Raw genomic sequence first — 10,690 nt, forward strand, 5'->3', positions numbered from 1 at the left:
CAGTGTGATGTTCCAGAAGGAAGGGACAGTGTACAGAAAAGCAAGCCCCATCTTTCCTCCCAGCAGACTCTGTTTAGGAGCAATGTAAATAAAAGGAATAGATGCAAGAGCATTGAAGGCCAGAGGATTTCTTCCTCTTTCTGTAATGGCCAGTGAAGAGGAACAATCCAGAAGCCACTGTGCAAAACCTCCTGTGCCTTAACGGCCTGAAATCTTGCACGGAAACCACATCCAGCGCCATGGATTTACCCGAACAAATAGACGGAGGCCTTCCAAAGCTGCAGCCTAAATGCTGTTTACACTGTAAATAAGAAAGACACAAACAGCTCTCTGATGAGCTACTGTCACATCTGGGCTGCCTCGTGGGAACGGGCATGTTAGGGAGGCCCGGCTGGCAGCAAGTGCATTCCCTAAGATCTGCCCTCCTGGTAAAACTCCGGAGATGCGGCAGATAAGAGATCTGGAAATCAGCATTCTTGGCGCTTTCCATTTTATTCTTGAAAACAACATGGGCTGAGTCTCCCTCCTCACCTACTACTCCCCGCAAACTCGCCTTATGGGAATGTGCAGCAGGAATCAGACCCTACTCAGCAGCCCCGCCTGGTGCTGGAATCCCGGCCACACCTTTATCACTCTGGTTGTGCCTCGGTCTGCAAAGGCCCAGATATTAGCATTCTGGCGAGGGTGGGTGTGTCGGTGTGGTCACTATTTGTCGAAAGAACGCTTTGCTTAAAGCTCTGTGTTCCTTGATATGGAAGATACAAAGACATACAGGCAGTTGGTGCCCACAGAGCCCTCGGTCTTGTTGAGGAGATAAACTGGTAGGAATTCAGTCAAGTGGAGGCGGTGCGGGATGGCCCATTGGAAGGGTGAGCCAGGCGCAGCCCTCCTCCTGCGGGCTAGGATCCTCAGCCATATGCTGAAGCCTGCTTTCTACTCTGGCTTCCTCCAGCTCGTCCACGAGATTTTGCCCGGAAACCACAGCCAGTGGAACTCTGCGGGCTTCCCTTGCACTTTGCACAGGACCCTTTCTGCAGTCACCCCTTATATGCTGGTATGTCCCCTTCCTTTTCACCTAGTCACACCAGCAAGCCAGCTCCTATTTCTCCTCCTCCAAGAAATCTTCTGTGAACCATTTTTGTGGGAGCTCTCATGGCATTTATTATTTGGAACTGTGGTTCTCAAACTGTGTGCTGGGGTACCCAGGCCACTGCAGCAAGTTCACAGGGTGCTGGGGAATATTTTAGATTTTCTCAAAGAAATAGCTGTCAGACACCATGCAAACTACTAGCTTAGGGTTTCCACTTTAGGGTGCCACATTCCTTTTGACAACATAGTTTTGCACTTGCTATGATTAAAAAAATAAGGTTTTATGTGAAAATCAATGTGCAATAGGAAATGAAGGTGGCAATGTATCTGATTTGATTCCATGGTCTGAAAAGTGGTGCTGATTCCTAAAATAATTCTAATTGTTTAATAATGAAACATGAATATTTTTCCTTCAATCTTTTGAGTATTAATTTTTCAAGTGGCTACTAAGTTGTTAAGACACAAATACTTATGAAGTTGTTTGGACCTAATCACTTAATTACTTCATAAATGGAACTGTTGGTTTTTCTTTTGGCCCAAGGACACCACGACAATATTACTGAGGCCCTGAGGGTTCTGTCTTAGAGAAAGTTTGGGAACCTCAGCCCTAGAACCTTCATTAGATAAATAGCATTGACTATGTGAATTCTTGTTTTATCTCCTCACGTGTGTCCTTGCCAAGCAAGCTGGGTTTTGTTGATTTGTTCATTTGGCTTCCCCATGGGCCAGGCTTGAGAAGAATGAGACCATTTTCTCCAGAAGACTCAAATGTACTGCAAGAGAAGGAGAAAAACTGCCCAGCAGATGGACTGAAGAGAACAGGGTGAGGTTAAGTGGGAAGAGAACCCAAACAAGGGAAAGGCCAGGAGGAATCCATAAATAAAATTAAGTTTAATTAACTAAGTGGTTAGAGGATTGTATTACTCTCTGCAAAGGCATGTCACCACTCTTATGCACTAGGCTTTTGAACAGCCTATGTTTTTCCTTATTTCATAATGAGGGTATATTTTAAGTACTCTTGTTTTATTACTATTAATAGATGTTTTAAAGTTGGTACTAATGAGGGAATGAAAAGTTATTTCCACTTGTTTGTTTGTTTGTTATGTTTTGTTTTGTTTTCAGTGCTTTATATCTAGAGTTTTCCATGCTGAAAACACTGCTTTGCTATTCAAACAAAACACCAGTTCACCCGCTGTTGATAGCTAGATATAAAGATGAACTAGAGTGGAGTCTTTCCCCAATGAATTTGCCAGCTCCTGGTGGACAGGAGTGATTTACGTGCTCTGTTCTTTTGACTCCCTGCCACGAGACTTGAATGCTAAATAACTGGATTTTTCATTGACTGGACCCATAGGAGCCATGGGCGGTGGAAACCTTGGGAAATTATAATGATAGTTTAGAATTTAGATCATTTTATGTCGACACCCAGGAAGTCTTGGCTAACACTCTAGCAGGACTAGTGGGTGAAAACTCAGACCTTAAGACTCAGTTTCTATGAAAAATCTGACCTGAGGTCTAAATAAAGTTGCACATGGCAGAAGGGCGTACAAAATCAGCACCTAACAGTGCATCTGCAATCAACAAGCCAATCGAATGTGTGCTTCCCAGAAACTGCCCCTTTCTTCTGTCCATTCCTCTTTCCCCAGACTTCTGGCCAAGTGGGACTGGCCATTTGGGCTTTACACATCCTTCCTTGCTTTGCCCTCCCATCATTGCATTTCTTTGATTTCCATTTGTCAACCTGCCCTCTGACTATTGGCAAACCGGCTCTTATATTTGTGTAGCTTGCTGCACAAATATAAGAGCCTGGTTGGAGGTTCTTGCTTGGAGTCTTCTCCAAGGGCTATCAATCTGCCATGGCCAAGTGTGACAGCTGCCTTGGTGAGGATCTGATGAGGATCAGGAAGGGTCCAGCTGTGACATCTTCCAAGTTCAAACACGAGGACCACCTCGAAACACTGGGTGAGATTTTCCTCTGAGTTTGGAAATTAATTAATTAATTTATGTATTTTTAAGATATTATTTATTTATTCATGAGAGACAGAGAGAGAGAGAGAGAGAGAGAGGCAGAGACACAGGCAGAGGGAGAAGCAGGCTCCACGCAGGAAGTCTGACATGGGACTTGATTCCAGTCTCCAGAATCAGGCCCCAGGCTGAAGGCGGTGCTAAACCGCTGAGCCATCCGGGCTGCCCCTGAGTTTGGAAATTTATACTCAAGTGGTGGTCATATAATAGACCCCGGATCTGAGCCAGGCTGTCTGTGCTTGAAAACCAAATTCTGGCCCCTCTATTAATGATTGTATGGTCATTAGCAATTTACCGAATTGTTTTTGAGCTTCTGTTTCCTCATCTATAAAATGGGAATAAAAATAGCATCTGTTTCATAGGGCCACTGTGAGGTTTAAGGGTTTAATGTGTGAAAGTACCAGAGGAAGTGCTCAGTCACCAGGCCTGGTTTTAAGCCTGCACCACCATCTGCTGGCTGTGTGACCATGATCAAGTCTAATAACCTCTCTTGGCCCAGATTTCTTTACCGCAGAGCGTTAGTGGCACCTGCGTAGCTGCTTCAGCATGTCATTGTGGTAGCAAACTGGAAAATTCTGCACAAATGTTAAGAATTCAATTTCTTTAAAAAAAAAAAAAAACAAACTTGTTTTTATGGCTCCCGTTTTTTTCCCCTTACAGTCAACAGAGCACATTGCAAGGCCTCTTTCCCTGAGGGAGGCTGCTGAGTGCTGGACACTGAGGCCCAGCCCAGGCACCCACCGGGCATCCACCAGCCACCATGTTGGATGCACCCTGGATAGCCATTTCAGCAGGATGCCCAGGGAGATGTATTTCTTGGATCCTGCCTGGGCTCATAAACAAGTCCAGAGTCTGGTTTTCTGTCTTTCCTTTTCTCAATTAGGGAAACAGTCAGGCACTGTCAGTTCCCTTTCAGGTCTCAACAAGCCCGGGCTGCCCTGGAGGGAGGAGGAGGATGGCAGAGGAGACAGGAGGAAACTAACTCTCCCTGTAAAACTTGGCTTTGGCTGAATAGCTTCCAGTTGCCTTGAAATCCAATCTTCTTTTGAACTCAAATTTGCTGTCAGCCACATTCTTGGAAGGCAATGTGCTCTGGTCCCGTCCTGACAGCCAGGAGGGATAATACCTTTCCAAGAACCCCACTCTCAGGGTGGTAGGAGCCAGCCGCCTGCTAATGCTCCCTTTCACCTGTTCAGCAAGACTGGAGTATTGGGGGCTTCAGCCCTAAGGGGACCCTACAGACAACTGATTATCTGGGTTTAGAAGAGAAAGTGATCCTCATTCTACCTGTTGGCCCTAGAACCAAGGCTATTTTGGTATTTCTTTTTTTATACCTTCATTTGGAATGCCCAGATGCCTGACTCCTCTACTCCAACCAACAAAACTTTACCTTGTGCCCCATTCAGTCCCTCATGAATTAACAAATAGGTATCGAGGGTCTGCCCCAGGTTCTCAGCACTACAAGAACACCACAAGAACAGTGTGCAGCATGCCTGGTCTCCGTGAAGCACACCCTCTACTCTTAGCCAACAGGCAAGGTCTGCACTGAAGTCTGTCAGAGGTCCCGGTTTGAGAGAAAGCTCTCCCACATAAAAGACATGACATGGGGTAAACCAGTAAGTTTTCCCGAACCTCGTTTTTTTTTTTTTTTTTTTTTTTAAATCTGTAAAATAAATGAAATCATTTTGCATTCTGTTAACATTCCATTCAAGTTGGTGGAGTACAGATCCAAAGTTTGTGCAAACATGTCCAAACTTTTATTTTCATTATGTAAGGAGAGTTACATGAGCACCTGCTAAGTATCATCCATTTGGAGTACCAAGTTGAGTAAGATCTGGCCCCTGCCTTCCAGTAGAGGAGATGCACACAGAAGCAGTTGATTATGAAGCTGTGTGGTGAAAGCATAATAGGGCCTTATAAGAGAACAATGGGAGAACTGTGGAGGGGACCTGACCCAGCTGAGGGGGGAGAAGGTGGAGGAGACACTTGGGCTGAGTCTTACATGTGTTGGAGGTAGCCAGGTGAGGAGAGTAGCTGGGGAGAGGGACATCCTGGAAAAAGACTGTGAACAGAAGAATGGACACCAACCGCGGTATGATTCCAAGGTTCTAGAGCATTCAGTAACTGACAGGGAATGAGGAGAGAACAGATGTCCACAGGGCCAGCTTCTGGAAGGACTTGGCTCCATGGCGATATTCTAGAGTTTATTCTCTAGGCAAGGGGGTAGTATTGAAAAGCTTTGAGCAAGGATATCATAGCATCAGCTCTGTTTTAGTTCATGGCAGTTGTATAGAGGACTGATTGAAGCGGCCCCTGCAAGAGGCTGTGAGACAAGACTCTCGCTATGGACCCGCAAGCAAGAGGGGGGCCTGGGTGAGGGTGATGGACGGGTTAGAATGGATATGAACTATTAAGCTGGAATTATGGGATTGGGTCAGTGCTGGAAGGTAGAGTGAGTAGGATCAGGCGATGAAATGATCCCCAGGTTCCTCGCCTGAGTGCCTTGGTGGAAGTTACAGTGAGGAATCAGAGAGCAGAGCTGGCTTCATGGGAGAGATGACACAGTTTAGGTCCTTGTTGGGTTTCTTTTTTTCTTTCTTTTTTCCTTCCTTCCTTCCTTCCTTCCTTCCTTCCTTCCTTCCTTCCTTCCTTCCTTCCTTCCTTCAAGATTTTATTTATTTATTCATGAGAGACATAGAGATAAAGAGCAGACACATAGGCAGAAGGAGAGCAGGCTCCCCATGGTGAGCCTGATGCGGGACTTGATTCCAGGACCCTGGGATCTTTACCTGAGCCAAAGGCAGATGCTTAATCGCTGAGCCACCCAGGCGCCCCCCCCCCCCTTGTTGGGTTTCAAGTGGACTTGTCTAGCAGCAAATTGAGTACAGGCAGGGCTTGCTTTGCATGGTTCCACACATGTGGATTTCAGTTGCCACATATGGTTAATAGCACCAGTGCCCCAACACCACAGGTCTCTTTTCAGTTACCACAGACAGCATAGGAACTGTGAGTAATTGCTTAAAACACCTACTTCTCTTGAGTCTACTCATCACAACATAAGAGCAGATTGGCATCATGATCCATGACCAATCATCTCATAAAATAAAAAGTGTGTCCAAATTCACACAACACAGAAATCAGGAGTAAAGCACCAAGTCAGGCAGACATGTATCTCTGGCCCTCCCCTCCAAACCGTCCCCTCACCTGGACCAGGTTTCCTACAAGAAATGGGACTTTGAGCCAAGCCCTCAAACACAGTGCTGGAGAACTGTCACACCTTCCAGTGTCTCCAGAGTGAAAGCTAGAAATCTGACAGGCTCACTTGGAAGAGGTTTTCCTGTTTTGAGCAAGCAAAGTAGTTCTTGTCATACTCCATCTGAAAACCCCACCCAGCATCCTAGAATCATAGAAGATAACAGGAAGGACAGAGACAAATATTGCTGTTCCTCTTCTCTGTACCCCAACCAGTGTTTGATGACTCTTCTTGGACTGGAGAAAGATGCTAGTTCGGATTAGGGGTGCAGAGAGGAAGAGAGTGGGAAGGGGTGGAGGAAAGGGAGGGAAGGAGTGAGGAGTGGTGGAGAGGGAGAGAAAATGCAAGAGCTGAGGCTTTTCAGCCCCAGAAGCATTATCTTTGTAATTGGCCATAACTTAGAATCTCAAAGGACTGGGTTTTTGCTTTGGGGCAGAGCAACTTGCCTGGACTCTCCTTTAAGTTGCCCTGACATCTGTTCTGCAGTAAAACGGGAGGAGACAAAACCTGTCAGAAGCAGCAGGTGGCCGAAAGGGAAGAGGATAGAGGGGAGGTCTGGAACTGGCTGCGGGTGGGGGTTGAAAAAGCAAAGAAAGCTGGCCAGGTGGCTGTGGAGGGGGCTTGGAGTCTGGGCCAGTCTCTGCCCTCAGAAGCCCGGGGTCCCCGGCTCCCCACTAGCACCCCCCTAGCTCCAGCTCTGCTGGAGGCCCCACAGAATCTCTGCCACGGGCTGCTGGCCCCCCAGCAATATTTGGTGGGTGAGCTAGGTCTGTGGTCCACCCCAGATACACCTGTGGCCTGCCCACTTCAGCCAGAGGGGCGCTGCCAGCATGACACCGCAGACCCCCACATGGGCACCAAAGGGCACTGAGTCTCCCATGAGGAGAGGGAAGAACTGCCAAGCTCATTTCTGCTCTGAAGTCAAAGGAAACCTAGTATAAACACAGTGGGTTCTGTGAATTATCCACATGAAATGTTTAATGCATTTAGCCTGGAGCAGATGAGATTTAATAAGGGGATGTTCCCATGGTGATTTTATTAGAAACTTTAATATAACCAAATACCATTTATTAAGCACCTGGTACATGTCAGCCACTGGGCTCCAGGTACATTGCCAGGCACTCACCTGCCCCAATTCCCCTGTCCAGATCCCCGCCCTGACTCATGCACGCCTGTGTGCACGCAAGCACGCACTGCCACCACCAAAGTTGTAATGAGGAAACTTCCCTGAGGTTCAGTGACACTAAGTAACTCACTTAGAGTCATGTGGCTAGTAACTGTGAGAGTCAGAATTGGAAACTAGGACTGGCTAACCCCAAACCCACAGCCTCCATGACTGAACTGTCCTGCTTCTTGTTCCACTCCAGGAATGAACCCGTCAAGCAGATTCAGTGCTTTCTCTCTCTCTCAGCTCACTTGCTCTAGGGGAAGCAGGTTCCATGCTGTGAGTGTCCGCATGAAAGGACCACATGCTGAAGACCGGAGATTCTCAGCCTAGCCCATCAACACCCACTCGCCCAAGCTTGGAAACAGATCCCTCAGCCCCAGGCAAGTCTTTGTGATGACCAGAGTCCTGATCAGTAGCTTGGCTGCAACCTCCTGAAAGATCTGGAACCAGAGGCCCCCAACTAAGCTGTTCGTAGATTTGTGACCTAGAGAAAGAGTGAGATGATAATGTTTTCAGCTTCTAAGTTTGGGGGTAATTTGTTATGCAGCAATTACTAACTAACACGGAGTCGTTACTTTGTGAATTCTCAAGGCTGCTTGTGGTGAGGGCTTCCAGTTTTCCAAAACAATACATTGTCTTATTTCTGAAGTTAGGTTGTGCTGCTGTTACTTGCAGCCACAAGCACAGGAACTGATGAAAAGACCACACATAATGTGTCTGCAGCCTGCCTCTAGCAGCCTCTGAAAACACTCTCCCCTTGCTCAAAAACTACTCCATGGCCTTCTTCCATCCCCTGAGAACAGCAGGCTCCTTCTTGCCTCTGGGTTTTCACCCGTTTTGTTCTTACTAGCCAGTGCTCTATCCACTTCATCTTGTTAACGCTTCTGAGTTTTTCAGATTTTAGCTTGATTTTACCCTTCCTTGGTAAAGGTCCTTACCCCCCTCCCAATTATATCAAGTCCCTTTGTTCCTTACTTCAGAGCACCATGTACCTTTCTCCTGGGTATTTATCACAGCATACTGTGATACTTTGTATAAACTAATTATTCTTCGTGCAACCACTTGGTCACTCTGTCTCCCTTCTCCCTGAGGACCTGGCTTATGTCTGCTTGGGCACCATTGTATACCAGGGTGCTCACTCAGCACAGTGCCGGAACAGGGCAAACTCTTAATGCATAATCATCGAGTGAAGGAACGGATGCATTGGAGATATACATTGGTTGCTCTAGAGAAGGATCTGGACTAAGTATATAGATTTTGGAGTCGTCGGTGTGGAAAGGACCTGTGAATTCCCTAGAGAAAGTGGTCTCCCAGAAAAAAATGTATGAACGAAATGAAACTGGAAAATCTCTAACCCCTGGTGGCTGGGAGAGAAAGCAGACCCAGGAGAGATGGTCCACAGGTGGTGCATGATAAAGCTTGAGATGCCAAGGTCATTTCACCATCAGAAGAAGTGCAGCTAAAGTCCTTGAGAGGTGGCAAGAGGTAGGGTTCTCAGAGCCAGCTTAGCCAAGGGGGACATGATGCCACCTGAGCCAGGATACAGGGAGCAGCCCCGTGTATGGAGCCCTGAGGACACATGAGTGACTCTTCCTCCCAGAGCTAAAGGACCAGGATGGGCTGGCTGTCCCCTCCTCACATTGGTGCCCCAATGCCCTGTCCATGGGCGTGGGGATGAGACTCACAGTAGAAGTGTAGTACTTTGAAGGCAGTGCCAACCACAGCATTCTGTGTATGGAAAGGGGTTTCCTCCCAAAAGATTCTGATTGGGCAGTTCTGTCATGGTCACCTAGGGAAGGCTGTGCCAGTTGCAGGAGGGTTACGAGTTGATAGTGCGATCACCCAGTGCACGCCATCTCTCTGGATAATGCCGGCACTCCTCCTCTTTTCTTTAAAGAGCTGATGTAGGGGCTCAAATAATCCTGACAAGTATTCACGTCTCCTTTTTGTTCAGACGCTTGCTCATGTGTCTAGATGAGCCTGAAATCCTGTGTTCATTACAACTTCATTCATGGGGCATTACCTGCTGAGGACTGCATGTGGACCTGATTAACACAGTGTCTGTCTCAGTGTCTACACCAGAGGATGGAATTTCCAGAGAACTGAAATTTGCTCCTTGAGCAATAACAAGTAAAAAAAAAAAAAGGAATTATCAAATTCAACACACACACACACCCCTCAATCCCCTTACAGGCAGCCTAAAACTCCACAGCCACTGTCCTTCTGCTCCATGACCATTAAGGGGATGGTAGGGAGATGGAAAGGGAAACGAACAGGAGAGAGGGAGAATAGGAATATGGTTGGGAGCGGGAAGTAGCTCACGTGGGGGTCGGCAAACTATTTCTGTAAAAGGCCAGGTGGTAACAATTTAGGCTTCATGGGCCATGTAAGCTCTATCATAACTACTCAGCTCTGCTATCATAGGCAACACGATACAAAAACAAATGAGCAAGGCTGTATTCCAAAAAAATCTTATTTATGGGCGAAATTTGCATTTCATATCATTTTCCTGTGTCACAAACTATTCTCCTTCTTTTGATGTTTTAAAAGACTTATTTGTTTATAGCAGTTTACGTTCCCAGCAAAACTGAAGGGAAGGTACAGGGATTTCCCATAGCCCTCCTGCCCCCACACATGCACAGCCCCCACCCCTGACATGATCAATGATCAATATCCCCACCAGAGGCATTGTTATAACCGATGAACCTCCATTGACACATCATTATCACTGGAGTCCATAGTTTTTATTTTGTTTTTAAAAGATTTTTATTTATTTATTCATGAGAAACAGAGAAAGAGAGGCAGAGAGAGAAGCAGGCTCCATGCAGGGAGCCTGACGTGGGACTCGATCCCGGGCCTCCAGGATCATGCCCTGAGCTGAAGGCAGCACTAAACCGCTGAGCCACCAGGGCTGCCCTGGAGTCCATAGTTTATGTTAAGGTTCACTTTGGTGTTGTACATCTTTTTTCAACTATTAAAAATTTTGAAACCATTCTCAGCTTTATGTTATACAAAAACAAGTGGTGGGCTGGATGTGGTCACAAGGCATGAAGTTTGCTGACCCCTGGTCTAAAGTAAGAAGTGCTTCTAGAGGCAAAGTCTACGCCTCCCTTCCCTCTTACCTTCCCCTTCTCCCGCCACCCTTTACCTAATGA

General features: G+C 46.7%; 1 long non-coding RNA gene across 1 annotated transcript; it reads left to right on the forward strand.

Moving 5' to 3' along the window:
- The first annotated feature begins 5,054 nt into the window (after positions 1-5,054).
- LOC102154258 lies at positions 5,055-8,058 on the forward strand. The gene is made up of 2 exons (XR_005372454.1): positions 5,055-5,206; positions 7,735-8,058. It is a non-coding gene; the product is annotated as an uncharacterized LOC102154258 (long non-coding RNA).
- Positions 8,059-10,690: the final 2,632 nt, after the last annotated feature.

Source organism: Canis lupus, chromosome 17, assembly GCF_011100685.1.
Source record: "Canis lupus familiaris isolate Mischka breed German Shepherd chromosome 17, alternate assembly UU_Cfam_GSD_1.0, whole genome shotgun sequence".
In the NCBI taxonomy this organism is placed as follows: domain Eukaryota; kingdom Metazoa; phylum Chordata; class Mammalia; order Carnivora; family Canidae; genus Canis; species Canis lupus.